The 25,850-nt window shown below is 38.7% G+C and overlaps 1 protein-coding gene across 2 annotated transcripts in view; it reads left to right on the top strand.

Moving 5' to 3' along the window:
• Positions 1–4,143: 4,143 nt before the first annotated feature.
• Positions 4,144–25,850, top strand: part of LOC140510114 (neuroligin-1-like) — a 309,399-nt gene continuing 287,692 nt past the window's right edge. For both annotated transcript variants that reach the window (XM_072618453.1, XM_072618452.1), the window contains exon 1: positions 4,144–4,715. The gene's annotated coding sequence lies outside the window, so the exon portion shown is untranslated. The remainder of the gene's footprint in view (positions 4,716–25,850) is intronic.

The raw sequence follows: 25,850 nt of genomic DNA, 5'->3' as shown, positions 1-25,850 counted from the left end.
CAGATATTTACTTGTAGATTATTGTACTTTGTTTTTCTGTTTTCTTTTTTTATTATTAATTTGTTTTCTACAATCACTTCCATACGTCTTAGATTTTCTCCTCCTCTCTCCCCCCTCCCTCCCAGAGATGGCATGCAACCTTATGTGGGTTCTACACATAATTCTTATTAAACATTTTCACATTTGTCATGTTGCATAGAAAAATTAAAATGAATGGGAGAAATCATGAGAGAAAGGAAACCAAACCAAAACACAACTCAGGAGAAAATATTTTACTTCATTCTGCTTTCCAATTCCAAAGTTCTTAGCATTTTGCCTCAAGAGTCCTCTGGAAATGTTTTAGGTCCTTGCATTGCTGTGAGTGGCTAAGTCTACCAGAAAAATTGCTCACACATTGTGGTTGTTATTGTGTACAATGTTCTTCTGGGGTTCTGCTCCTTTCATTCAGCATCAGTTGATATAGATCCTTCCAGGCCTCTCTGAAGTCTTCCTGTTCATCATTTCTTATAGCACAATAGTATTCCATTCCATTCCTATACCACAGCTCATTCAGCCATTCCCCAATTGATGGGCATCCCCTCGATTTCTAGTTCTTGGTCACTATAAAGAGAGTTGCTATATATATTTTTTGTACATATAGGACCCTTTCCCATTTTTCAGATCTCTTTGGGATACAGTCCTAGAAGCGATATCGCTGAGTCAAAGGATATGCACTTTTTTGTAGCCCTTTGGATATAGTTTCAAATTGCTCTCCAGAATGGTTGCATTAACTCACAGCTCCACAAACAATGAATTAGTGTTCCAACTCTCCCACATCTTCTCCAACATTTATCATCTTCCTCTTTTTTCCTTTGTTTTTAGAAGGCCATATAACATATAGATGAAATCCTTATAGAAATCCAGAAAGATTATCTACTTGTTTCCTCTATGTCTCATATCACTGAATGAAACCAAAACATTTTTGAGCTCTTATGAGAAATATAAGCTAGTCATTTCTCAGTAATATGTACTTAGAGATGTTTACAAATACATTCTTGATAACTTGTTCTAGCACACAAGATGTTCATTTTTCTTCTTTTATTTCCATTGACTATTTTTTTCATTTGTTTAACTTTGGATGTTGAGAAATCACCAGAGCCTGTGGTGTTTGGAGACATGGATTCTAGATCTACTACTGACAACTTATGTGAATGTGTAGATATCACAGTTTCTCAAGAGTTATAAGAGACTACAGAGACCACCTAGTTCAACACATACCTGAGAAGATATCTTTCCCTTCCCATAGCATCCCCCAATGGTTATCCAAAGTCTACTTGACATCTAGGTATGATGCACTGGCTCATGAAATATCTCACTCCATTATTGCATAGCTTTTATTTTTTAGGAACTCCTGGTTTTTTGAGTCTCAATCTGTCTCCTACCAAATTCCACCTATTGTGATTTTAGGTAAAGCAAGTCAAGTCACTCTTCTGAATGGGAACCCATTGACAATTTGAAGACTGATAACACCCTCCCACCCCCACATTAAGTCTTTCCTTGTTCAGGTTAGATATCCCACAGGCTGGTTGCTAGAACCCTCAGCCTGTTTACTTTCAGTATTCTTCCTCTTTAGTTCTCTCATCAGCAAAATGAGGGGGTTGGAATAGATGATTTCTAGTGTCCCTTCCACCTCTCAAATTCCTACAATTTTTATGATTCTAATGTTTTATTACTTCTCCTATCTTTTGTGAATTCTAAAATATAATGACTGCTGACTGCAATAACATCCCCTGATTCTGTAACTCCCTTAGGTTGTAGATCATCAGGCTTTGAATAAGTCTTCAGATTTAGGGCTGGAAGAGACGTTAGAAATCATCTTGTCCTAGACCTATAGCATCAGAGATCTAGAGTTGAAAGGGTCCTTAGAGTCCAGTTCTCTTGTTTTAAAGATGAGGATGCTGAGTGCCATGGAAGGGTAAAGAAGAGGGTGGTCTATTGAGGGTGGTCTTTGGACTTTGAATCCATTTCTCTTTCTGCCATCCTGTGATGCCTCTGGAACACATACCTGCATTTATTTGGAATGTTCTAGTGTCCTTAATTAATTTATTTTCATTTGTAATCTGCTTAATATAAGTGGTTTCATTTTTGGTTCCCCTTTAAAGTTACTCATTCTTTCACCTTCTCCTCCCTTTGCCATAGCCAGTGCAGGGATGTGATCTAGTAGAATGTAAGCTCCTATGGATCTCTTCTGAGAATAATGTTTTTAAACGCTTAATATAAAATATATAGGATTACAAAGTAACCAAATCATATTGACACATACAGGATCATTATTCTGGACAAGTCACTTAAATCCTCAGTTTCCCAAACCACTCCTGAAGACTAAAATTTGCATAGGGGTTGATGATATTCATTGGTGGAGGGAATGTCCTCATTGGGAGTCCCCTGCACAAAAAAAGATCATTGCAGAGTGAAAAAAAAACAACAACTATATCTGGAGTCAGAGGAGGCACCTTTGGATCTCACCTCTCACCCTTGCTACCTGCATAATCTTGAGTAAGTGAGATAACTTGCTCTTGACTCAGTTTGTAGAAATGAAGGGATGGATACCTTTCTAGGTTCCACCCATCTCTAGTGCTGTTAGGCTATAAATGATGGCTCTGGACCAAAAATCAAAAGTACTAATAATCAACATAAAGTTGGCTTACATAATTTAGTAAGCCAAGAGCTGGCCAAGTGCAATATCTCATCTGATGCTCATAGCCTCCTGTGAGGTGAGGCTATGTGTTTTTTTTTACAGTTGAGGAAACTGAGGCTCAGGGAGGCTAAATGATTCTTCATAGGAGGAGACCTGGAAGACAAGTTAGCTCAGTCTTCCCATTTTATAAGAGGCACAAATATTTTGAGTGACTTCTTCATGGTCCCACAACCTGTTGATGACATTACTAGGACAAGATTTTTGGCTTCTGAACCCTCAGTTTAATGGCTTGTCTGCTACATTACACTGCTTTCCTTTCCCTCTTCCAGAAAATGGAAACAGCCCTGGAAATACTGTACCTTCTAGAAGACCTAATTTCAAGTATGCTTTCTAGTCATGTCGCTGGGGATAAATGACAACTTCTCTGCCTCATTTTTAAAATCTGTAAATTGGGGATGATAGCAACAATATTAGCAATAATTTCATTAATAATACTAACTGCTTGATCCATTTCACAGGGTTGTTGTGAATATTAGCTCTCACAACTTGTATAAAGAGCTTTGTAAATGATGAAGCACTTTGCTTCAGTGATCCCTATCTTCTCTTGGGCTATAAGTTAAATTATGTAACCAGAAAGTGTCCATGATGATCACTATCCAAAGAAATCTTACAATTCTTGTAGCCACTATTTGCCTTAGAATGGCCAATTTCATGAGTAATGTGACCTTCTCAATATGTGGGGAGCCTGGTCCTCCCCCACCCCTATTCACTGCACTTAGCTATAGAGTTCTCTGAAAGAGTCTGACTGGAATCCAGGGACTCCTGAATTCCAGAATTACCAGATAAAATATCTTGCTAGGTTCATAATCACCTTAAGCCTCTGCCCTCTGGTTCTAGGCTCCCGGGAGCCACCATCTTGCTTGCTGTGCTCAATTACTGTCAGGATTTACAAATGAAAAGAGATTTGTTAAAAATTCAGTTATTATGGCAAAGAGAAAAAGCAGTTGACGAGGCCTGTTTCTAACAACGACTTATATCAGAAAGGTTGTGACCACTCGTTTGAACTAGCTTGGTCTGACTTCTTATTCTCGACACAGAGATGTTTGCTTTGAAATCCCTGCTTTATCCTAAACTGGCATCTTGGAAACACCACTAGAGGAAGGATTCGCAGAAGGGAGGGGAGTGGGTTACTGGGAAACAGAATCATAAAAGGCAAAAAGAGAAAAAAAAGGTAAAGAAAAAAATCCCACTTTTTCGCTAGGCACATGTCATTCATATTAATCTCGGGTCATCTTTCTTGGTGTTTAACCACAGGAGCAGAGGAATATCTTCAGGGGGAAAAGGGGAGAGGGAAAAAAGGGGAAAAAAGTGGGATGGATGCAGTCTAGCTTGTCGCCACTAGGGGTATCTTTGTACCATTTTTCATCCAGCACCAATTTGGAGTTGAAACCTATATTAGGGGAAAACCAGGGTCCTCGGCATTTTTTTGCGAGCGGTGCACCCAGAATCCAAAAAGATTTTTTTAGCCTAGCCACCCCCAAAGCGAGCCTCAGCCCTTTCGTTCCCCTGACGCCAAGCTCGGGGATCCCTCCAGGGTCCAGCCTCAGTCCGGGGGGGGCTTCGTTTTGGAGGTCAATTTCCCATCGAGATAAATCTATTGGATTAGCAGGATTATCTGATTGCAGCGGCCAAGAAGTAGCGCTGGGCTGGACCGCGTCTGGGGCTCGCCCGATGGTCGGCTTTCCGCGAAGCAGCCCGGGGGGTCGCAGCCCTGGGGATCGCTAGTGCAACTGGAGGGGGTTCAGCACGATCGCTAGGTTTGGGAACTGTCTGGGGTGACTTAGGGGGGCGGGGAGAGGGAGAGAGAGAGAGATGGAGGGAGGGAGAGACCCACACACAGAGACATAGAGAGACAGCCAGGGAGGGGGAAAAGAAGGAGAGAGGAGCCCCGGGTTGCAGCTGCTCCAGCCCCAATAACGCCTGGAACGCCGGAGCCAGGAGCGCCGCGGGGCCGCCACTGCAAACGCCTACTGAACTGGTAAAGACTTTGCTTCTCACCGGCAGCGGCTGGGGGCCCGGGCGGGGGGCTGCTGGCGCCGTGGGCTGTGGCGGGGGGACTAAGGAGGGGCTCTTTATTGGGGAGGGGGCGGGCTGGCCAGCTGCCGGGTCTGCAGGTGCATCTCGCTGCAGGTGCCGCCGCCAGGGGTTCCTTCCTTGGAAATCGGGGGGACAGAGGGGGCTCGAACCCCAAACCTACTGCGGGGGTGGCCAGAAGTAAGGGGGTGTGCGAGGGAAGGGGGTGTCCTGATCTAGTCTCAGCGCCCCGGCCCTGATGAAGCGGGCCGGGGTGTCGGGGGCGCGGCCTCCCGCTAGCTCCCCCCTACCCCAGGGGAAGGGGGCTCCCAAGTTTAGGTTCGATGCCCTGGTTCTGGGGGATCTAGCTCCTGCAGCCCAGGCTGCCCGCCTGCCTCCGCGGGGGAACTTCCCGGGAGAAGACGGTGGCGGCGGTGCCTGGGAGAAGCTTCATGCACGCCACAGGGAAGAAGAGAGAGAGAGAGAAGGAAAAAAAAAAAAAGAGGGGGAAGAGAAACCGAACAGACATCTCTGATGCTCCCACTGATGCTGCTGCTTGGCGGGGGGGTGGGGGAGGGAGAGTTGTTGGGGGTGGGAGGGGGAGATTGGGCTGCTTGAACACGCACACACACAAATCCAGACAGACAGACAGATACACACACACACACACACACACACACACACACACACACACACACACACACGAAGGGTTTCAGGGTCACTGCATCTGGAAACCTGACAAGCGGTCAACTGGGCACACGGGTTTTGTTTTAAGTACTCCTCATCCCAGGCAGGACTGTCAATATCACAGTCATAGGTAACTTTCCTTGAGTTGAATCAGTAGATTCTGCAGCTTCACCCCCCCCCCACACCCCTTTCTTTTCACTCTGCCTGCCTCCTTCTCTCCCTCTGTCCCTGCACTCCCTCTCCTTCCTTCCCTCTTTCATCCACTTCCTCTCTCCTCTTTTCTCTCTCCCTCTCACCCTCTTCCTCTCCCTCGGTCTTTCTCAAAGCCCAGGCGGCTCTGGCTAGAGTGCACCAGGCAGGCAGGCGGCTGCATTTCTGAAGCATCCGTCCATTGCCTGGACACTTGCTGGGTTTTCTTGCCTGATGGCGAGATGCATCCCCGTGTGTGTTTTCCCAGACACGTTCTTGCAGTTGAATTCAGGAACTTAAAATCCCATTTCTTCATTTCCTTCTTTCCTTTAAGTTCCCCCCTAATATCTCTTCTTCCCTTGGGGTAGGATGATGAGCTTCCAGCAGGTATAATTAAAATGAGTCAGCCAGATGATTTAGAGTTACAGCTTGAAGTTAACATTGGAATTAGGAAAAGCACACAGAGCATCCCCAACCATTTTAGGATCCCATATGCCTTCAGAGCCATCACGTTGAGCTAGTTGATTTGTTTAATAGAAATATTGAGCTCTATGTGGGGGCATTATTGTTATAGTGGTAAGTTCATAATAACAATCCCTCTTTTCCCCCTCTGACCCTTTGTAGCATCATCATTTTGTTGGCTTTTCCTTGCAAAGGGCCAATTTAATGTTGATCTCTCAGACAGGAAAAAGCACAGAGGAGAAGTGGAGTTAGGTTTTTCTTTTTTTGCAAATGTGAAAGACAGCAGTTGAAGTGTTTAGTACTTTTTCTAAGAGAAATAGCAAATGTTATTCAGGGGCTCTCTGCCTACCAGACATACACAGATGCCTGCATGGTCTGGGCACTCAAGGGAGCCACACTCTCATGTATGTGCAGTGAATGCCCACTCATCAATGTCATGTCAAAATCCTTCATGTGGGATTGCTTTCCCAGGACATGGCAAGTGTTTTGTACAATTTGAGCACAGATCGGAGGAGCGCTACGGTCTGGTTCCCTAAACTTTCCTTGTAGATTTTTTCCAAGGCTCTTCCAGTTTTGAAAAAGCAGATTTCACCAAGTCAGATTTTTCTTTTTCTTTCTTTTTCTGTTTTTCCCTTTCTCCCTCTTTTTTATTTTCTAAAGAAGAAACCAAAGCACACTGACAAGAGCCATTCAGGTGGAACAAGTTACAATTTTCTTGCTTTTTAAGATTTTAGAGGCTCAATAAAAAGATAGCAATAGAAAGAAAGAATCTTGAGGAACATTTTTCTCCCTAAATAGGTATCTGAGAGGACAGGCATTGTCTTTATTCCACTGAGCTGGGTGTCACGTGGATTACATGCAGAGTGTAACTAGGAGAGAGGCGATGATGTGCCCTGGCATACCCAAGCCTACTAACTGCACTAACCAGTAACACTTAACATCTTCCAGCAGTTTAACTGAATCAGGGAAGGCAGCTAGCACAGAGTACAGAGAGGGCCAGTGACAAGACTCTCTGAGACAGATGAACAAAGAGGTTAGATGGCAGGTGATTCAGGCTTGCCACTGTTCAGGCTTGCAGAGAATATGGCTGTTAATATTTAGCACCTTGGTTCAACTGGACATGCTTGGGACTATGTTGTTGGAGGTGAGGCAGTCTTTTAAAGATGGTGATTTCAAGACAGAAAGGGAGGAGGAGGAGGTGGGGGAGGCTTGTAAATGGATGTGAAAGTAACTGGAGGATTTCGACGTGGGGAAAGGGCTAATTTTTAAATGAATTTGCATATTTCATAATCACTGATTCATATGCCAGCATGTGCCATAGGATTGTTGAAACCAGAGGACCAGCTGAAAGATGCATTTGCAATGGTTAAGTAATACTGATTGTTGTCAAAGGGGAAATGCTATTAACTTTATACTTGCATTTTCCCAGCGTCTGAGGAGAGAGAGTAGCATATAGAGAACACGATTTAGGGATGTTCTCTACCATCATGGAAATGGCTAATTGGTATATTTAAAATTTTTCCCAATTTTGCAAGCAGTATTTACATACTGTAATCCACACATTAAAATTAATATTTGTGCATGATGGAGGCAGTTCTTTGGAAATGACTAGTTAAAACCTTCCACCAGCTTTTGAAAAAAAAAAACTATTTGTTAGATGGATTAAAAGTGATATTAATAATCCAGTTAGGTCAGTGTCCAGAAGTAGCTGAATGTCCAGACAATGTCACAGCTACTCAGAGACTTGATTGGTCTCCTGAAAAAGTTTGTTATATTTTAATATCTAAGAAAAGGACATAAAGTAGTTGTATTTGTTTGGTAGTTACCACAAAAAATATCGTAGTCAGCTAATGTTCTGGGTTTATCTCTGAGGCATTCTATAGGTGGTTTGTGTATTAAAAAAATGCTTAAGAAAAGCCTCACTGAGCACTGAAATTAAAGGCACATTTTATAATGTTAGTGAAAAGAAATGACATTGACTTCTGAACAGGTTATTACTACTACAGACTCACGGGGAACTTGTCAGGGCTCAGCTGGGGGTTTGCACCTGCTCATTTCAATGGGCGCTGACCAGCCTCCCTTTTCCTGACTACTAGCTTTTCAACTGATGCTCTCCTCTGTTTCAAAACTGTGTGGGATGTCTGAGCTGTCCAACCACTGCTAAGCTTGCCTTTACTTTATTCCCTCCCTTCCCCTCCTCCTACCACCAAGCGCCTGTGATGTCATTAATGTGGGGAACTCCCAGTCTAGAAATTCCCTCTGCTAATACAGATTGTTTATAGTAATTCCAAAGAACTCATGACAAAAAATGCTAGCCAACTCCATGGAGAGAACTAATGAACTCTGAGTGCCAAGTAAAGCAGACTTTTTTCCACTTTCTTATTGGTGTGTGTGTGTGTGTGTGTGTGTGTGTGTCTTTTGCAACATGGCTAACATGAAAAAAAATCTTTGCAAGACTTCACATGTATGATCAATATCATATTGCCTGCCTTCTCAAGGAGTGGGGCAAGGGTGGGAGTGAAGGAGGGAATTTCAAACCCAAATTATTTTTAGAAAGCATTACACATTTTAATTATAATTTTGAAATATTTAATGAAACTATATAAAAATATTCAAAGGTTTACAATTTCATGGATCTAGAGATAATATGGACCTGAGACTACCCCAACCCACTCATTTTACAGCTAAGACCCAAAGAGAATCACTTGCCCAAGGTCATACAGATAAGGGTGTGAGGAGGAATCTGAACGAAGGTCCTCTGACTTGAGAACCATTTCACTTTTGCCGTTTATAAATTTAAACAGTTGACTGAGGTGCTATGACTTCAGACAACTTCCACTGTATCTCATAAATAGCAGAATCAAAAGCAGGGTTTGTATCTTTCTTTTCTGAATTGTAAGTCTACCCTTCCATGCCTCTTATTCTGAATTAACTGAAATCACACACGCACGCACACACACACACACACACACACACACATACACACACCCCTCTGTATACTCTTGATAGATCATTATAATATAAAATACACTCTTAACAGAGTGCTAAATAAAAATGACTATTCATTTCTTATGATTTCCTAAAATTCTTCATAGCATACTTTAGAGATATAATGAGTGCAAATCTTCCAACTCTTACGATACTTTACTTGGTATAAAAGGTTATTATTGTTTCTTAATTTTCAAAGAATCCTAAAATCATGGCTTAGAAATGGAAGGTGCCTTAGAAGGCATTAAGCTTAATCCTTATTTTGCATATAAGGAAATTACACAAAAGGTAAATAAATGATTTGCCTCAATCACATAGGTAGGAAGTATATGAAAAAAGTATTTGAATTCAGGCCTCTCTGATGTTAAATCCAGTGCTTTATATGAACCAGTGTTGAAATTTTGGATCTTGTTAATAATAATAATATAATAATAAAGGGCAGCTACATGGGGCAGTGGATACAGCACTGGATTTAGAATTAGGAAGACTCCTCTTTGTGAGTTGAAATCCAGTTTCAGACACTACTAGCTATGTGACCCTGGACAACTTAACCCTGTTTGCCTCAGTTTCCTCATCTGTAAAATGAGCTGGAGAAAGAAATAGCAAACCATTGTAGTATCTGTGTCAAGAAAACCTCAAAAGGGATCACAGAGAGTCAGACATGACTGGAAAGACTAATGATGATGATGATAATTTTACTTTGAGGTTTATAAAATATTTTAATGAATTAAATAATGTAATTCTCATAAGAACCCTGGGGAATGGGAGATAGATAGTTTCTATTTTAATCCATATTTTGCAGTTGAGAAAAAGAAGGTTCAGAGACTTAAAATGACCTGTCCTGGATCACACAGATGATATATGTCTAAGGTGGGATCTGAGTTCAAATCTTGTCAGTTTCAAGTCTCACTCACTTTATTACCCCCACACATGACTTCTAGCTTATTATTATTGCTTACATTAATATCTAAAATTTGGGGGTTAGAGGTTTTTAGGTCAGAAATTTGAAAATTAACCTTTTGAGACAGAACTCTTTCCACATGTAATTATAATATTCGAGAACGTCTCACATTCAGATACCCAAATGGCATCTCCAAATAACTGCATGGAGTTTGGATCAAGGGGTCCATATTGTTTTGTCCCTGGTGGAGTCCATCCACACTGTCAAAAGCATCAACCAAAGGTTCTATGATAAGGCGCCTAGACCTTTAATAGAATTTGACTTTATCTGGAATCAGCTTCATGGAAAGTAGGAGGACATCCTACTGTCAGGTACATAGAAATGAGAAGAAAAAATATATAGCAAATCACTCGGGATATTTGAAATGAGTCTACATCAGGCTTTGGAGGAATTCTTACACTGCTCCCTTTTCATCTAACAGTAAATAGGAGGTCTTCACTGCCTGTTTCTGTGGCATGGGAGGGAAATTCTCAGTCAATGGCCCTGTACCTTTATTGCTGCCATTAATGCAGCCTTTATGGATCAGAGATGTGTCAGCATCTTAGCTTTAGCCCCAGTACCTTTCTTTGTGAGAAACCTTATGGGCCTTGCAGCCCCTTTCTCATCCTGACACTCATAAACCACTCAAGTTCTCATATTTATTATTTAATCTTCACCCTATATATAGCTATGGAGCCCTTCAATGTATGAATGTAGAGCCCCAAAGTGACAGGGCAGCGTGAATGGGACTAATGAGTTTTAATAATACCCGTATTAGGGGCTGGGAAAGGAAGTTTAATTAAGAAAAACAAGTTAAGCATGACATTCATTTTGGAGCAAAGTAAAGGGAAGTTCCAGCTACAGCTGTAAAATCAGGCGCCACGGTGATCCATCACAACAGGGGGAAAAAGTACACTGAGCTGGCGCTAAAACCACTTCCTGAGGTTCACGTTAGGATCTAGAAGGAGACAACACAAAGTTGTTTGGGAGTGTCTTCACTGTTTTCTTCAATGTCATGGAAGTCTTTTTTCAAAGTTTTTAATGAGTGCTTTGTCCCAAACCAGATAGCTTTATACAGGATGTTCCAAAAGACTGGGTACAGTTTTGAGTTTGAATAGTTGAAATTTGCTAGGATGGTAGATCTTAGAGGGTAGGAAAAGATCCTAGAATTCACATAATCCAACACACTCTGCTTTTCTTGGCAAAAATGCTTGCAGCTGCTGACCTTTCTTATCTTTCCTTCTCCCATTGGCTAATGTTTTCCCCCTCTTGTGATGTATTATGGTGGTACTTGATCATGCATTTTTGTAAGTTTCCCTTCTTTCCTCCATTATGGGGCATAAAGAAAGGAGCCCTGGACTGGGAGTCAGGAAGATTTGAAATTAAATCCAGTCTTCATCATTTACCCATATGGCCATAAGCAAGTTACTTTGACTCTCTGGGCTTCAATTTTCTCATCTGTAAAGTGGGGACACTAAAAACTTACAATATCTAGCTTACAGGGTTCTTGTAAAAAATAAATCATGTGTATATCACGTACTTTGCATACCTTAAAGCTATGTATAAATGGGAATCATTTTTCACATCTTTTACACAATAAAATTGAGAAAGAAAGATTTTGGGGACAAGATTCTGTCTTATTCTTATTCTTTCATATTGAAGATTCAGTGGATTATTTTGTAGATGGATTAAATGATTGCCTGATCACATAAATGTTTTGGTACAGTGGTCACAAACCTGGACCTGAAGTCAAGAAAACCTGATTTCATATCTGGCCTCAGATACTTACTGACTGTGTGACCTTGGGCAAGTCACTAAAAAAAAAGTCCAAATCAAAACAAAGAAAATCTCTGTTTGTCTCATTTTCCTGGTCTGTAAAATGGGAATAGCTCCTCCCAGATTGATGTGAGGAGTAAATTAGATAATATTTGTAAAATACTTTACAAACTAACCATATTTTAAATCTTAACCATGATGATGATGTTGATATATTTGAGAGAATTCTAGTAGCAAAGAAGATAACAAGAATGGTATTATAAATATATACATGTATGTATATATGTATGTACATACATAGACATATGTATGTCTTTGTGTGTTGTGTTTATATATACATGTTATGATTTAATCTGTTTACTGTTCTGTCACAGTTTTGATTCGCTCTTCTAGGTCTCTATATTTTGACAGCTTTTCATCCCATGCAATTTGAAGATTATGAGTATTCAGTATGATGACATCTATCTTAAACTTGGTTTATATTTCTATGACTCATTGTTATACCCAGGTGATTATGGGCAATCTTTTTATCTGTGACGGTACCTTGGTTCAAGCTGATTTGTTTAATCTTCAAGTGTATTTTGGCTTTCGTTTTTGCAATGCAAGGAATCAGAGTTGTAGTGCTGACAGGGACCTCAGGGATCCCTTAGTTCAGTACCCTTAACTGATAAGGAAACTGAGGACCACGAAAATTAAAGGACTAGTTCTGGCTCACATAGGGAGGGTCAGGGTCTGAATTTACACTCATCTCCTTTGATTCCTGAGAGTTCTCTTTTCCTTTTTTCACATAGTCTTTTATGAGGAATAGTGAGTTTCCATTATGTATTGTTCTCTACATGATTGTGCATTATTACTATTTTCTTTTCATATTTAAAGTAACTATTATCCATACGTTATCTCATACCCATAATTTTATTATTGTTACTACTAACAGTAACATTTAGTTTACCATGTGGGCATTTTAATTAATAAAGACCTTATAAAACAGTCTTATCTCTATTGTCCTTAACATTTTCCAAATTATCTACCAAATGTAATCTTATTCATTTCTATACCTGGTATTTTGGGGGGAATGACTTCCTTTTAAGTGCTGTTATGTCTATATATAAAAATATCCAGATAAAAAGGATAAAATAAATCATTTCATCACTGAGATCTTTTGTCTTCACAATACTAAATTTTAGGATATTTAGAATCAATTGACTTCAATCTTCATTCTTCGTTTAGAATCTATATTTCTTATAGACAATCCAGATTTACTCATTCCTTTCCTACAAAATAATAGCTAGCATGTATAGAGTACTTTATAGATTGCAAAACCTTTTATAAATATTATTTAATTTACATTCACAACAGTACTGGGAGGTAGGTGCTATTATTATCTCTATTTCACAGGGAAACTGAGGCAGACAGAAGTTAAATGACTCGCTCAGGGTCACACAGATAGTAAAAGTTTGAGAACTGATTGGAGCTTAGGTCTTCATGACTTCAGGTCAAGTACTGTATCCATTGTGCCAAAATAACTAAGACTGGTTATAGATTAAAAGGGAAAAGAATAGTTATATCCTAAAGATATTGCATTATCACAAATGATAGTAGTTTGTGAGTATTTTAAGGGTTCTACAAAGTTCCTTCCAGGCTCACATAGAATGTCACATTTCCTAGAAACCACTTAAAATTCTCCGAGCTGAAAATACTCAGTCATTCTTTAAATCTTCCTACAGCTTTCTCTGGTACCTTGAAAAAGTGCTTCTGTTAGTCATTGGACCTGTTTTCAGAGTCCACATCTGTCGGTCACTTAAACTTTCAGAATCACTTTCATCATCTGTAAATGAAGGAGCCAGAGACTACATGACTTCTAAGGTCCCTACCAGCTCTAAATCTGTTTATGATCTTTCTTATACCCCTATCAAGGCTTTCCTTGTGTACATGCTGCTAGTCTTAATGGGATATTAACTTCTTGAGGACAAGGACTTTCTTCCTCTTCGTGTTCTTCTTGTTCTTGTTCTTTTTCTTCCATTTCTTCTTTTCCTTCTTCCTCTTCTTCTTCTTCTTTTCCATCTTCTTCTTTTCCTTCTTCTCCTTCTCCTCCTTCTTTTTCCTCTTCTTCTCCTCCTCATCCTTCTTCTTCTCCTTTTTCTTCTTCTTCTCCCTCTTCATCGTCTTTTTCCTCTTCTCCTTCTTCCTCTGCTCCTTCTTCTACTTCTCCTTTTTCTTCTTCTCCTCCTTCTTTCTCTTCTTCTTCATCTTCTCCTTCATCTTCCTCTTCCTCTCCTTCATCTTCCTCTTCTTCTCCTTCCTCTTCCTCTTCTTCCTCTTCCCCTCCTCTTCTTTCTCCTTCTTGTCTTTCTTCTTCTTCTTCTTCTTCTTCTTCTTCTTCTTTTTCTTCCTCTTCTTCTTTTTCTTCTTCTTCTTCTCCTCCTCCTCCTCCTTCTCCTCCTCCTGTTCCTCCTCCTCCAACATCTATCATAATGTTTTCTGCAAATTTATCACTTAATGAGTGCTTGTTGAATTGAATTGGGGTTTTAGGTTTGTATACATTTGACTACTATCAGTGGACTTTCTCTTTAGTTCTCCAGGGACAGGCTTTGCTTTGGAAATAATTATAACCTGCTAGCCAATGTTTACCAACATTTGTCACTAAATTTTTGACCCAATGCCAGCACTGTGCTATTTAATAGTTAACTATGAGCTGCTAAAAGAATATAGGTTCCTTTCAGTGCCCATGATTTCCAAACCAACACATCTGTCATTTTAAATTTAAATGTGTATCACCTATCTGTCCAGAACTTTACATACAAGTAACAGAGTTATCTATCCTTTTTTATTGCGGTTTAAAAAAATCACCATTTTTTTACCTTTTGTACTGTGCTAAATGCTCTAGTGCATATATAATACAGATATTCTTTGATACTTTACTGCATCTGGCCTCTCTTTAATGGAGGTAACTGCTTCTTCAACTTCTATACTACCTCCAGCTCTGAACCTGGTTCTCCAAAAAAGATTTTACCCCACTGATATCTATATGCCAATAAGTCGATGATCTGCAATTGGTTTGAAGCTTCCAATAGGTGATATTTGAATCCAGGACTATAAACCCATTCTTCTATCCTTTACAATAGGCTACCTAGACTTTTGAGTGGCTCCATGCTAGAATGCTCTCCCTTCCCATCTCTGCCTTATAAAATCTCTATTTTCTCTCACAGCATGAATAAAATATCTGCCAGCTCCTACAGGAAGCCTTTCCTGATGCTCTCAGTTGTCAATGCTCTTCATCATTACCTACTAAAATTCTTCATTACTTTTAAAAATTTATTTTAAATATTTTTGCCTTGAATTTTTAGTGTATATTCTGTTTCCCTTCTGTAATAGGTTTCTCAAATAAGGAGTTGCTTCATTTTGCTCTTCGTATTTCAGCACCTCTCACAGTGCCTGGCACATGGCAAACTCTCAATAATAAATACTTTCTGAACTGAATTGATTATAATAATGATAGCTAATATTTATATAGTGGTTTTTATATATTTTTCATTCTATCTATCCAACTGCTTATCTGTCTCTCTGTCTATCCATCCATCCATCCATCCATCCATCCATCCATCCATCCATCCATCCATCCATCAATTCATCCATCCATCCATCCATCCATCCATCCATCCATCCATCCATCCATCCATCCATTCATCCATCTATCCATCTATCCCTCCATCCATCCATCTGTATCTCTATCATTTCTCTCTTCTTTTCTCTCTTTTCTTCCTTTCGTCCTTTGTTCTCTCCATCTTCTCTCTGTAACTATAGACACACATATATGTGTATATATGTATATACTTAAGTATATATATTTATACATAAAAGTAGACATATCTATACACTTCTATACAAATACATATATGTTTGTATGTAACACAGACTCCAGTGTGAAGTGGCCGTGATACTTAGTAACTGTTAGCATAACTGAGAAATAATTGATTTTGCTGTTTTTTGAGTACATTAGGAGAGTCAACTATTTTAGAGAAAAAAAGTCCTGGATAAGCAGCCAAGAGATATACATTTTGGGATGACCTAGATACCACTGCTAATAACTACTGACATTTATGTAGCACTTTAGAATTTGTAAAGCACTTTGCATAAAATATCTCATTTGAGCTTTACTACATCTTTTTGAGGTTGGTACTGCAGGTTTTATTGTAGCCACCTTGGAGAATAGGAAATTGAGACTCAGAGAGGTTAAGTGACTTGTTCAGGTGCACAAACTACTAAGAGTCAGAGGCCCGATTGGAACGCAGCACTCTCTAACTCCAATCCTCACATACTTTCCACTATGCTATCCTATTATCACCTTTTACAAGCCACTGATCTTCCCTGGACAGTTTCTTCAGCTATAAAATAGTCTGAAAGGAAACTGTATTAGGCAATCTCTAAAGCTTCTTAATTCCTTCTTTAAATTTGTATAATCCTACAGATTTATTTATTTTTTTATTGAAATGACCAAGTAATATGGCAACTGGAAGGAGTTAGAAAGAATAAAGAGAAATATAGAGATGGCATGGTATAAAATGGAATGGGAGAAGGAGAAGCTAATGCTAAATCCTTGCTCTTTTACTTTCATTACTTTCATTATAATTTTGGGAGCCTCAGTTTCCCCATATGTAAAGTGATAAATAGCCCCTTTCAACTCCGAAACCCATAAACTATGCAAAGATGTGTTGAAATCAAAGACGATAAATGAAGATAGAAATACATCTTTCAAGGGCTTTTAATGTGGATTTTTGTTAATTTAATTTTGGTAAATTATGAATATTTGGGAAATGTTATAATTTACCAGGAGTTATAATAAGCTCATATTTCACTCTGAAGAAAACTGGATTAATTATGTTAATTACAAATGACATTTGCAAAATAAGACTCTACAGTAAACAAAGGTTGCACTTTTGGTTATATAGCATGACATTTGTTGCTTTCTGCCTTACAAATTCTGTGTTTTGTATCCAGTCATCTGAAGACATGAATGATGAATTTTATGACCCATCAAACTATTGGGACTTGCTTAGTGTTCAGTGGGAATTGGTTATCTCTTCATTGCTAGATACATGGTCCATAAAGATGATGGTGTTGGGTTGATGGGACAGTTAACTGAAGATGAAGTGCCTATCTGGGAGAGCCTGAGGATATAACGTCTCCCTGCCATGACTTGGGTCAGTTGTGTAGAGGCAAACTGGGTCAGGAGTAACTAGAAGCCTTTATGGATGTTGTAATATATCTGTGCAAGAAGAGTTGTTGGTCTTACCCTAGGCTGTAGTCAAGGACTGTTCCTTTTATAATGTTCACTCTTGGCATTCTTCACAAAAGGGTGGGACTGAAAAAACATCTTATTTTTATTTGTTGAGGCAATTGGGGTTAAGTGACTTGCCAAGAGTCACATAGTTAGTAAGTGTCCACCCAACTGCCCCTGAAAGAATATTTTAATGATTTTTCTCATTTCTAACCATTCTACTCATGTGTCAGGATTGACTCACTCCACAAGGGCTGAGGATGGAGAAACTTGGAAGAATCCAAAAATGTAGCCAGTTTCGGCTGATAAGTGATTTAATAATAAAGAAATGATGGGGACTTAATTAAAGAAGGCAATAGAATGGAGAATTATCTACTCTTCCCAAGCAGGCCAGCATGGTGGAGTATAGCATATATATACCACACAGGGAAGAATTTGTATGTGGAGTCAGAGAAGATGGACTTCAATAATATCTCTTTTATTTATCACCTATGCAAGTGTCTCCATGTCTCCCAGTAGGGCCTCAGTTTCCTCATCTATAAAATAATGTTGGGCAAGATGATCTCTTCCTACCTACATGATATTAGGGAGATTACTTAACCTTTCTGGGCCATGGCTGCCTCATCTGTAAAAAGAAGGGGTTATATCATGTGGGCCCTGAGTTTTCTTCAAGCCAATCAATGACCAAACTTTATTTTCTTTCATTTATATCTAAAATATATACTACAACATAAGTTCAGGGTATGATGCACCATCATACTCTACAAAATCTGCTGTGCAGATATGATTAAACAGATTCTAGAGGTAGTGGCTTATGACCCACAGGTGATTTCTTTTGAGGAAAAAAAGTATTGGTAGATTATCATGGGAGTTATCAGTTCTACTCAAAAGTCCATCCTGAGATCTTGAGTGAGAAATTTTCATCTGAATAATTACTGGATCTCCAGTTAGTTTAAAAAACAAAACAAAAATAAAACATATGCCCTTAAATATTGAAACTGTTTTCTATGACTGAGTTGAAAATTCTTTAATTACTCATCTCTTCTTCCATTAACTTTTCCAATGGGATTGGAATTTAATAGTACATTTCAAATATTTAATAAGGATCTGCCATGTGTGTTGAGCATTGTGCTAGGTTCTTAGAAGACAATGACAAAAGTGAAACAGCCTATACATGATCATCTGTCTGCAGGATATTTATTGTGGAAATAACTTCTATCCATGCAGATAATCAACTTGTCAGTAAATTGCAATCTTTGAGAGTTGGCACAGGTCACCAAGAGGCTAGCTAACTTTTCTCTGGTCACGCACCTATTATGCATTAGAGGTATGACTTGAACCCAAATCTTCCTGAAATGAAATCCGGAACCTTAACTACTTTTCCAAGCTGCTTCTGTGGACTAGACATAAACAAGATAAATTGAACTTGCTTTCCAGCTAGTAAGGAGCCCACGTCTGATTTCCTTACTTTGTTGTCTAAAGATGTTTTATAATTCACTTCCCCCCCCCCTTCCTTTTGATGTTGGCTGGACCTCAAAGTTGTCTCAGCCATCTCTATGCTGGGGAACTGAACTTGGTCCCTGCTTTGAGTGACTTTTGGGTAGACAAACCTGGCTCTAGCTGGATGCTGGTCCCTTTTCCCTCAGGCCTAGTGGAGCACTGCACATTCTGGAGTCCTGTATACATTCTCTCTGGTCCTCAATTCTTGATTCAATACTATCATAGCACAGATGACATAGTCCTTGACAGAGGCACAGAGGGAAGGGAATGGGACAGAGTTGAATTCTATTACACATTTTGGGGCCAGATTATGAATCCCAATTGATGGGGAAGGGAATTCTGGGTGATTAGAATCCCTAATTCTGGGATAGGGATTAACTTTTTCTGCTTTAAGTTCATTGAGTTTTTAACATTATTTGGGTCATTGGTATCTTAAACCAGGGGTGTTGAACTTGAAGCCTTCTGATGAAGTGATCAAGAAAAAACCTCCTCAGTGTGACCTGAACCAGATGAAAACGTAATTGGGAAGTGTTGAAAAAAGAATTCAATATAACATATAAAATGGTATTTGTAGTTTTCTAAGTCAATATGTTGCCTACAGGGATTAATTTCTATTTGAGTTTTGACTCCACTGGCTTAGACTATGGATACCAATGTATTATCTCAAGCACAGTTCCTAATTTGGAGAGGTTTGAGAGATCATGAGTTTCAGAGAAACGTTTTTCATGCTCTATTTGCTGGTCATATAAGCTATTTGAGAAAGACATTCAGTGTAAAATTTGTTCTAGAGGATAACTGAACAGGTAGACTGACCTTCTACATTTATTCTTGGGAAAGCAGGGTTAGTATTGTGAGTAACCACTTCAGGTTTTCCTATGGATCACACTACAATTTCTGTCCATATTGGTCTATTGAGACTTCAAGACACATCAGTGCATCTGAGATCTCAGTGTTGTAGGTAGTGACTCATCCATATCTGTCCATCTCTTGGAGCTTTAATCATTTCGGAATACAACAAGAAATTCGATTAATGGAAAATAGGTACAGATAAACCACAAATAAAATAAACACAGATCATTCAAGCTCTGACTTAAAACTGGTAATTTACTAAAAAAGTTATTCTACCATTCATTTTCTATCACCAGTTGCTACAGCTTCTAATGACTAATTAAGTTAATAGACACACAGAAGCTTCAAATCCAAGGTCATCTGGTACAGCTTTATCACTTACGTGAACTCTTCTATGGGATACCAACAAGTAGTTTTTGGACTGGGATTTTTAACTTTTGTTTTGTGTCTTAGACCACTGGCAGTATCTAGTGAAACCTAGGGACATCTTAGAATGATGTTTTTATGGGTATAAAATAGACTGCGTAGTATTACAAAGATTATATTGGACTATAATTTATATTACATTATATTTAAACTTATATAGAAATATATATTTATAAGCGTATATTTATAAATGTATAAATAAAATGACTTATAATATAATCCAATTATATTGATACATAAGTTTTAAAAAGGAATCAGTTCACAGACCCCTGATTATGACACTATATCTGAAAGTAATGCTTTATCAACAGGCTTTCTAGCCTTTTTTTGGACATTTCTAGTTGTGGAAAGTTTCACAAATGAAAAACCCAATGCACATTCACAGAATCAGCGTTAGAATGGATCATGTAGCCTAGTAACTCAAAATCCAAGAAGAATCCCTCCCTCTTTAGCATCCACAATAAGTAGTTATCTACCATCTTTGATGATGTGGATGACATAGAATCCTGTAACTCTTGAGGGGTACTCCATTCTGCTTAAGCATGAATCTAATTCAGGGGTGGGATGGGGAACCTGTGACCTCAAGAGCACATGGCCTTAAGGCCTCAGATTCCTCACCCCTGGAAATGTTAGGAAGTGTTTTTTAACATGGAGTCTATGCTACTTCTTCGAACCTTCTACCCATTTTTCCAGGCTCTTTCCTGGAGCCAAATAGAACACATCCAACCCCTCCTTCACATGTCAACCGTTCAAATACTTGAAGAGAGCCATCCTGTTCCCTGGGTCTTTTTATTCTCAAGGCTAAGAATCCCCATTTCTTCAGCCAATCTTCATATGACATGGCCTCATGGCCTTGCCCCGTCCTGGTCGCTCCTCTCTGGACTTTCTCCAGTTTATCAGCTTTTCAGACAGCTCTGATTTAAGACTTCTTTATATTTAGCTGAAATGTTTGTGACCCAAAGGTGACCCCTTTCAGACAAAAGCTTCAGCTGAATATCCCAGCCAAAGATGAAAGTCTATCTTTAGCTATTGAGGGATTATTCATTTCCATCTGGATACTTACAGGATCACCAATTAGCTTTAACAATATGCCTTGCAATGTTCACCATATTCGATATAATTTTTTAATTTCATTTTGCAATATTCTTTAAATGGTTTTCATTTCCTTTTGAAATTTGAAAGACATCAGCAAAGAGCAAGTACCTCAATCAGAATTTATTTTGAAGTCCAATCTAGGCTTATTGAAAAAAATCTAGCAATAAATCCCTTAAGCTTCCTGGACCTCAGTTTCCTCATCTGTAAACTAGGGAGGCTGGAGTGTGTGGATGGGTTTCCTTCTGCTTTTAATTCATTTGGCTTATGGCAAGTCTGAGTTGTCATAATTAGGAGTTGTTTTACCTGGAAGAGTTGGGAGTGTGTGTAGGGGGCAGAGCAATGGCTCAGAGAAAATGGCGGAGAGGAGGAGGGACATGATGATAACCTGGTGAAAGTTTGGACATGGGACCATATTGTGCACCCACATTTTAGAGGGTTGTGGAGAGTAGATGTACCTTCCCTGATACTGATAAACTGGGGCAAAGCCACAGGGGACTCATCCTAATTATAGCTTTCTGTCCTTAGCATATCTAGAATACTTGTATTGTTCCATTTTCGTCATCTCCATCCCTCAGCAAAGAAGCCTGTTGTCATTTCTTTGGAAGGTGGAATTGACATTGATGCAATTGGATAGAAAACTATATAGTAATTTCCGTACAGGAAATGGGAAGCTCATTTCATCAGGAAGCTTCTAACTTGGAGTTTTAGAGTCAGTGGAGGAGACAATTGATCTTAGCTCCTTTGCTTATCCCCTTTATGTTAAACTAATTAAAGAATTGTCCACTTGACCTATTGGAAAGGCTGTCTTGAAAGTCTTGTCCCTCATCTTACTCCCATGGGAATTGGTTGGCCTCCTGGGTGAGGCTAATTTAATATTATTATTGAGTATGAGTTTTTGGAGTCTCCTTTGTAGGCTATCCCCTCTTCTGTTTTCCTTCCCATCTGAATACTCTTAAAGGACTGTAAAGTGAGAGAACAAAAAAAATCTCTATTTATCCTGTAAGATATTTGTCCACAGTATTTAAATGAGCTTTATTTCTGTGACAGTGGCAAGCCATATTTAAGCAGTATCTTTCTTCTAAGGAACTTAAAACCTTTTCAGTGACTGGCTTGCGAATGTGTCACAGCTTCTGAAAAGCATTCAAGGTAAGCTGACAACAGATTTGAGGGCCTTTATAGCTAGATATGTCAATATCAATATGTAATTTTAACCAAATATCTTTTCATGTTTGACTTAGAAGAGTAGGTTAAAATAGGAAAGAAGAAATTATTTGAGAATTCATTATACAGCTTTGGCTTGTCTACAGTGTGTCACAAAATGGCCAAAGTGAGTGAAACCTCACTGAAGCGGTGGGTCTTGGTGGATTTAATAATATGTAATTCTAATAACAAACATAACAATATTTGCATAGTTTCTTTTAAGTTTTTAAAAACATTTTTCTCAACACAATTGTAGAAAGTAAATAATACCAGCTAATGATTGCCATTTACAGATGAGGAAATGGTCTCATGGAAGTGAACTGATTTGCCTAGGGTCATACGGTGGTGGGAGCCCTTTTTTCTACTACTCCATAAGGTCTCTCCCAACAGCCCCTAATGGACTATATCCAACATCCTTCTGGAATGTGAGCAAAAATTCCGTTGGAAGGGATCCATGATTCACCTCAGTTATGTAGAATTTTAGCCTCAAACACATTTCATTTGTGATTTTCCAGTATCATGTGTATAAAACCTCACACACTTGATTTTAACCCATTGCACAGATGATAAGTTAGGAAATTCAATTCAATAATTCAACAAGCATTTTTAATGCTTATATTTATGTATAATACTGGGTAAGGCATTACAAGGACAAAACTTAAAAATCCCTTATTTTCAAGCTTACAGTTTCTTGGAGTGTTTTATTGATTTAATTAAAAAATAGCTTAAATGTATGACTACATGTCATCTTAGTACCATGTTCATAGTAGGTACTTAAATATTTTGGGGATTAGATTTTAGGATTGGATTTTTTGATCCCAACTTGATCTTCCTTTCAACACTGTAAGGAAGGAACTATGGATATTTTTTTTTTATGTTACTCAAGGTTGAAGTGGCGGTAAAATGTGTGACTTAATTAGTATAGGAAATGCTTGATAAAGAAAGTTCAGATCAATGCTAAGGAAAATATTGACAAGAAAAGGAGATCAGTACCTGGTCTGCAATTATAATCTTAGAAAAATTGCTATGGGTGATATTAACCCATACTTGATACCCCATGAGACTAAAGTGATTTGTGAACTGTAATCCAGCTACTATATGTCAGAAGCAAGATTCAAACCCAGGACTCAATCTAGCAATTCATTTCTGTTATTTCCTGAAGTACCAAACTGATAAGGCTTGAAGTCAATCTGAAAATATTTATTAAGGGCCTGCTATGGGCCAGTCATCATCCTGGATTCTGGAGCTACAAAGAATGAAATGATCTTTGCATTCTCAAAAAGGTACATATTGGGGATCTGCCATCATACCCTAAAATAGAATCAGGGTGTAAATAATCAGTCAAGGAGAATTTCAGAACTCCTCAGTAGTTTCCCTACTTAAGATCTCCTCAAGCTGTTACCTCTAAAAAAAAGTAATAGGCCAAGGGAGTGAAGCCTTACACATCAGGCCAACTGTAATTCTGCCCAAGCTTAAACCATAATAGACTTTCACTTGAATGGAAAAGTTCTTGTGTACATCAATCTTCAGCGAATTCTGGAACTCTGAGGTGAGAGAGAGATGGGGATCATCCTATCCTTTATATGCTAATATACTCTGCCAGCCAAACTAAGAGAATGAACACAGAGAAATTCTGGAACAACTGCATCTATCTCCTTATTTATCTACCAAGATGAATTGTTCCAAGCTCAAGGAACATCACACATGAACTGAATCTCTCACTGCCCCATGGAGCCTTTACAATCTCCATTTTAATATTACTAACTGCAGGGCAGCCTGCCTGCTAGCCCAGCATTTCTTCAGGAATCTTTCTATTACAGGATGGGATAAAACCATCACTAATACAAACCAACACTATTACTTCCAATGTAAGCATTTTAAAAGGTTGCTTGTAGAAGGAAAGAAAAATTCCCTGAATTACATGCTATTTTGAGTTAGTTGGCGATTATACTGAGAATTGTCTTACATTAGATGTTACGTTGCTGTGTTGCGCTCAACCACATGAACTGTGTGAACAGTGTTAGATGTTTGATTAGCATGAATATGAAAGATGGGACGATTAGGTAGGATTTCTTCAGAAAGGCCTTACACTTACTTCGTAACAATCTTTTGTATTAAAGAAAAATAGAACTAGAATTTGGCATTCAAAAAAATTCACTTTGACTCTAAGTGTTATTTTTAAGCTGTGGATTTGCTGGTATCTAAGAAATGCAATTCTTTTGTGGTACATTGAGGTTATTGACGGGTACTAAGAATTACATTACTCTTTTTTTCTTAACTTTTTCATCTCCATCTCTTTCTCTTTTACAATTTCTCTTTTGCAGCCATTTTGGCACTTTTTATTCTTGGAAACATGGTTTAAAGTGGGAAATAGGGTTGCCAAAGGAGTAAGGAAAAAGATTATATGACCTTCCACAAGTATCTCCTTTGGTTCTCGATGTCTTTTTTCTGTAAAATGAAGGAATTTTACTGAGTAATTCATAAGATTCCTACAATCTCTGAATCCTATAATCCTAGTCAATCCTCTGTTGGACAATGTAAACTGAGTAAGGAGTAAGTTTCAATGTGTGTATACAAAGGGGAACCCTCTTAAGTGACTGTAACCCAGTAAATCTAGTTATCCGTACATAAGCTTCTTTCTAATGTTCACCTAAAACTCAATTTGGCAAAAGAGATATTGAGAACCTACTATGTGTAAGGCAGAGATAAGTTTTAGTAGCTCTCTTTGTAGTTCAATTCAACAAATATTTCTTAAGTGGTCTCTATGTACAGAGCATTTTAGTGGTAGGCTGTGATGACAGAAAGACAAAATACTCTCCACCTTCAAGAAGCATAGATTTCTCTGGCAGGGTAGGGATGAGGGAGGAGTACAGTAGTAAGTCCACAGATAAGTAAATGAAAGAATAATGGTAGAGTGCTGGACTTCAAGTTAGGAAGATTTGGGTTTGGATTCTACCACAGACACACACTAGCTATGTGACCCTGAGCAAGTCCTTTCAGTTCTAGGGAATCTCATTTGCATTATAGTTGGGGATGGTGGCATAACGTTGGACTCTGACTTCTTGGGGTTCCTTCCATCTCTACATTTATAATCCTGAATTTTCTGAGGTTGATAACTACTTGGGAAATCAGTGAAGGGCCATAATACCTGACTTGAAGGAAAGTAAGGATTCTATGAAACAGAGATAAAGAGGGACTGAACTTTTCCATTTTTAGACATATTTGTCAGGCCAGGCTCCTTGATGTTGTATTACTTTTGTGGAATTAATTTCCATAGGAATGATGATCTCTCAGACCAAGTGAAGATATATTTCTTAGCCTTTGCAGTCGATCTTATACATATCTATACTTGCTAAGAATTTTCTTCTGTAATCTTTGTAGCCTATTATTTGGGCTATGTAGAGTGAGAAGGCCAAAAGCAGAGAAACTTATAATGTTTCAATCATTAGTAATAGATATTTTATGAATTGTGAATTTCGAGAGTGTTTCTCTACAATGTATTTCTACTTAAATTTCTATAAGTTTCGCAGAAAGATTTATAAAGAGTGTAATTGTCAATATTTCATCTTATGTCAAATGGAACCAGAAATGGCCTATTGTAGAAATTTATGTACACAATCTTTGTTGCCATTAATGTCCATGCAGTGACCTGTAAAACATCTAGTTACTGCTCTGTCCATATTAGCTCCTACATACTAATGATTTATTTTCAT

Source organism: Notamacropus eugenii, chromosome 6, assembly GCF_028372415.1.
Source record: "Notamacropus eugenii isolate mMacEug1 chromosome 6, mMacEug1.pri_v2, whole genome shotgun sequence".
NCBI lineage: Eukaryota > Metazoa > Chordata > Mammalia > Diprotodontia > Macropodidae > Notamacropus > Notamacropus eugenii.
Note: the sequence above shows the minus strand (reverse complement) of the source record. Positions and strands in the feature narration are given on the sequence as shown.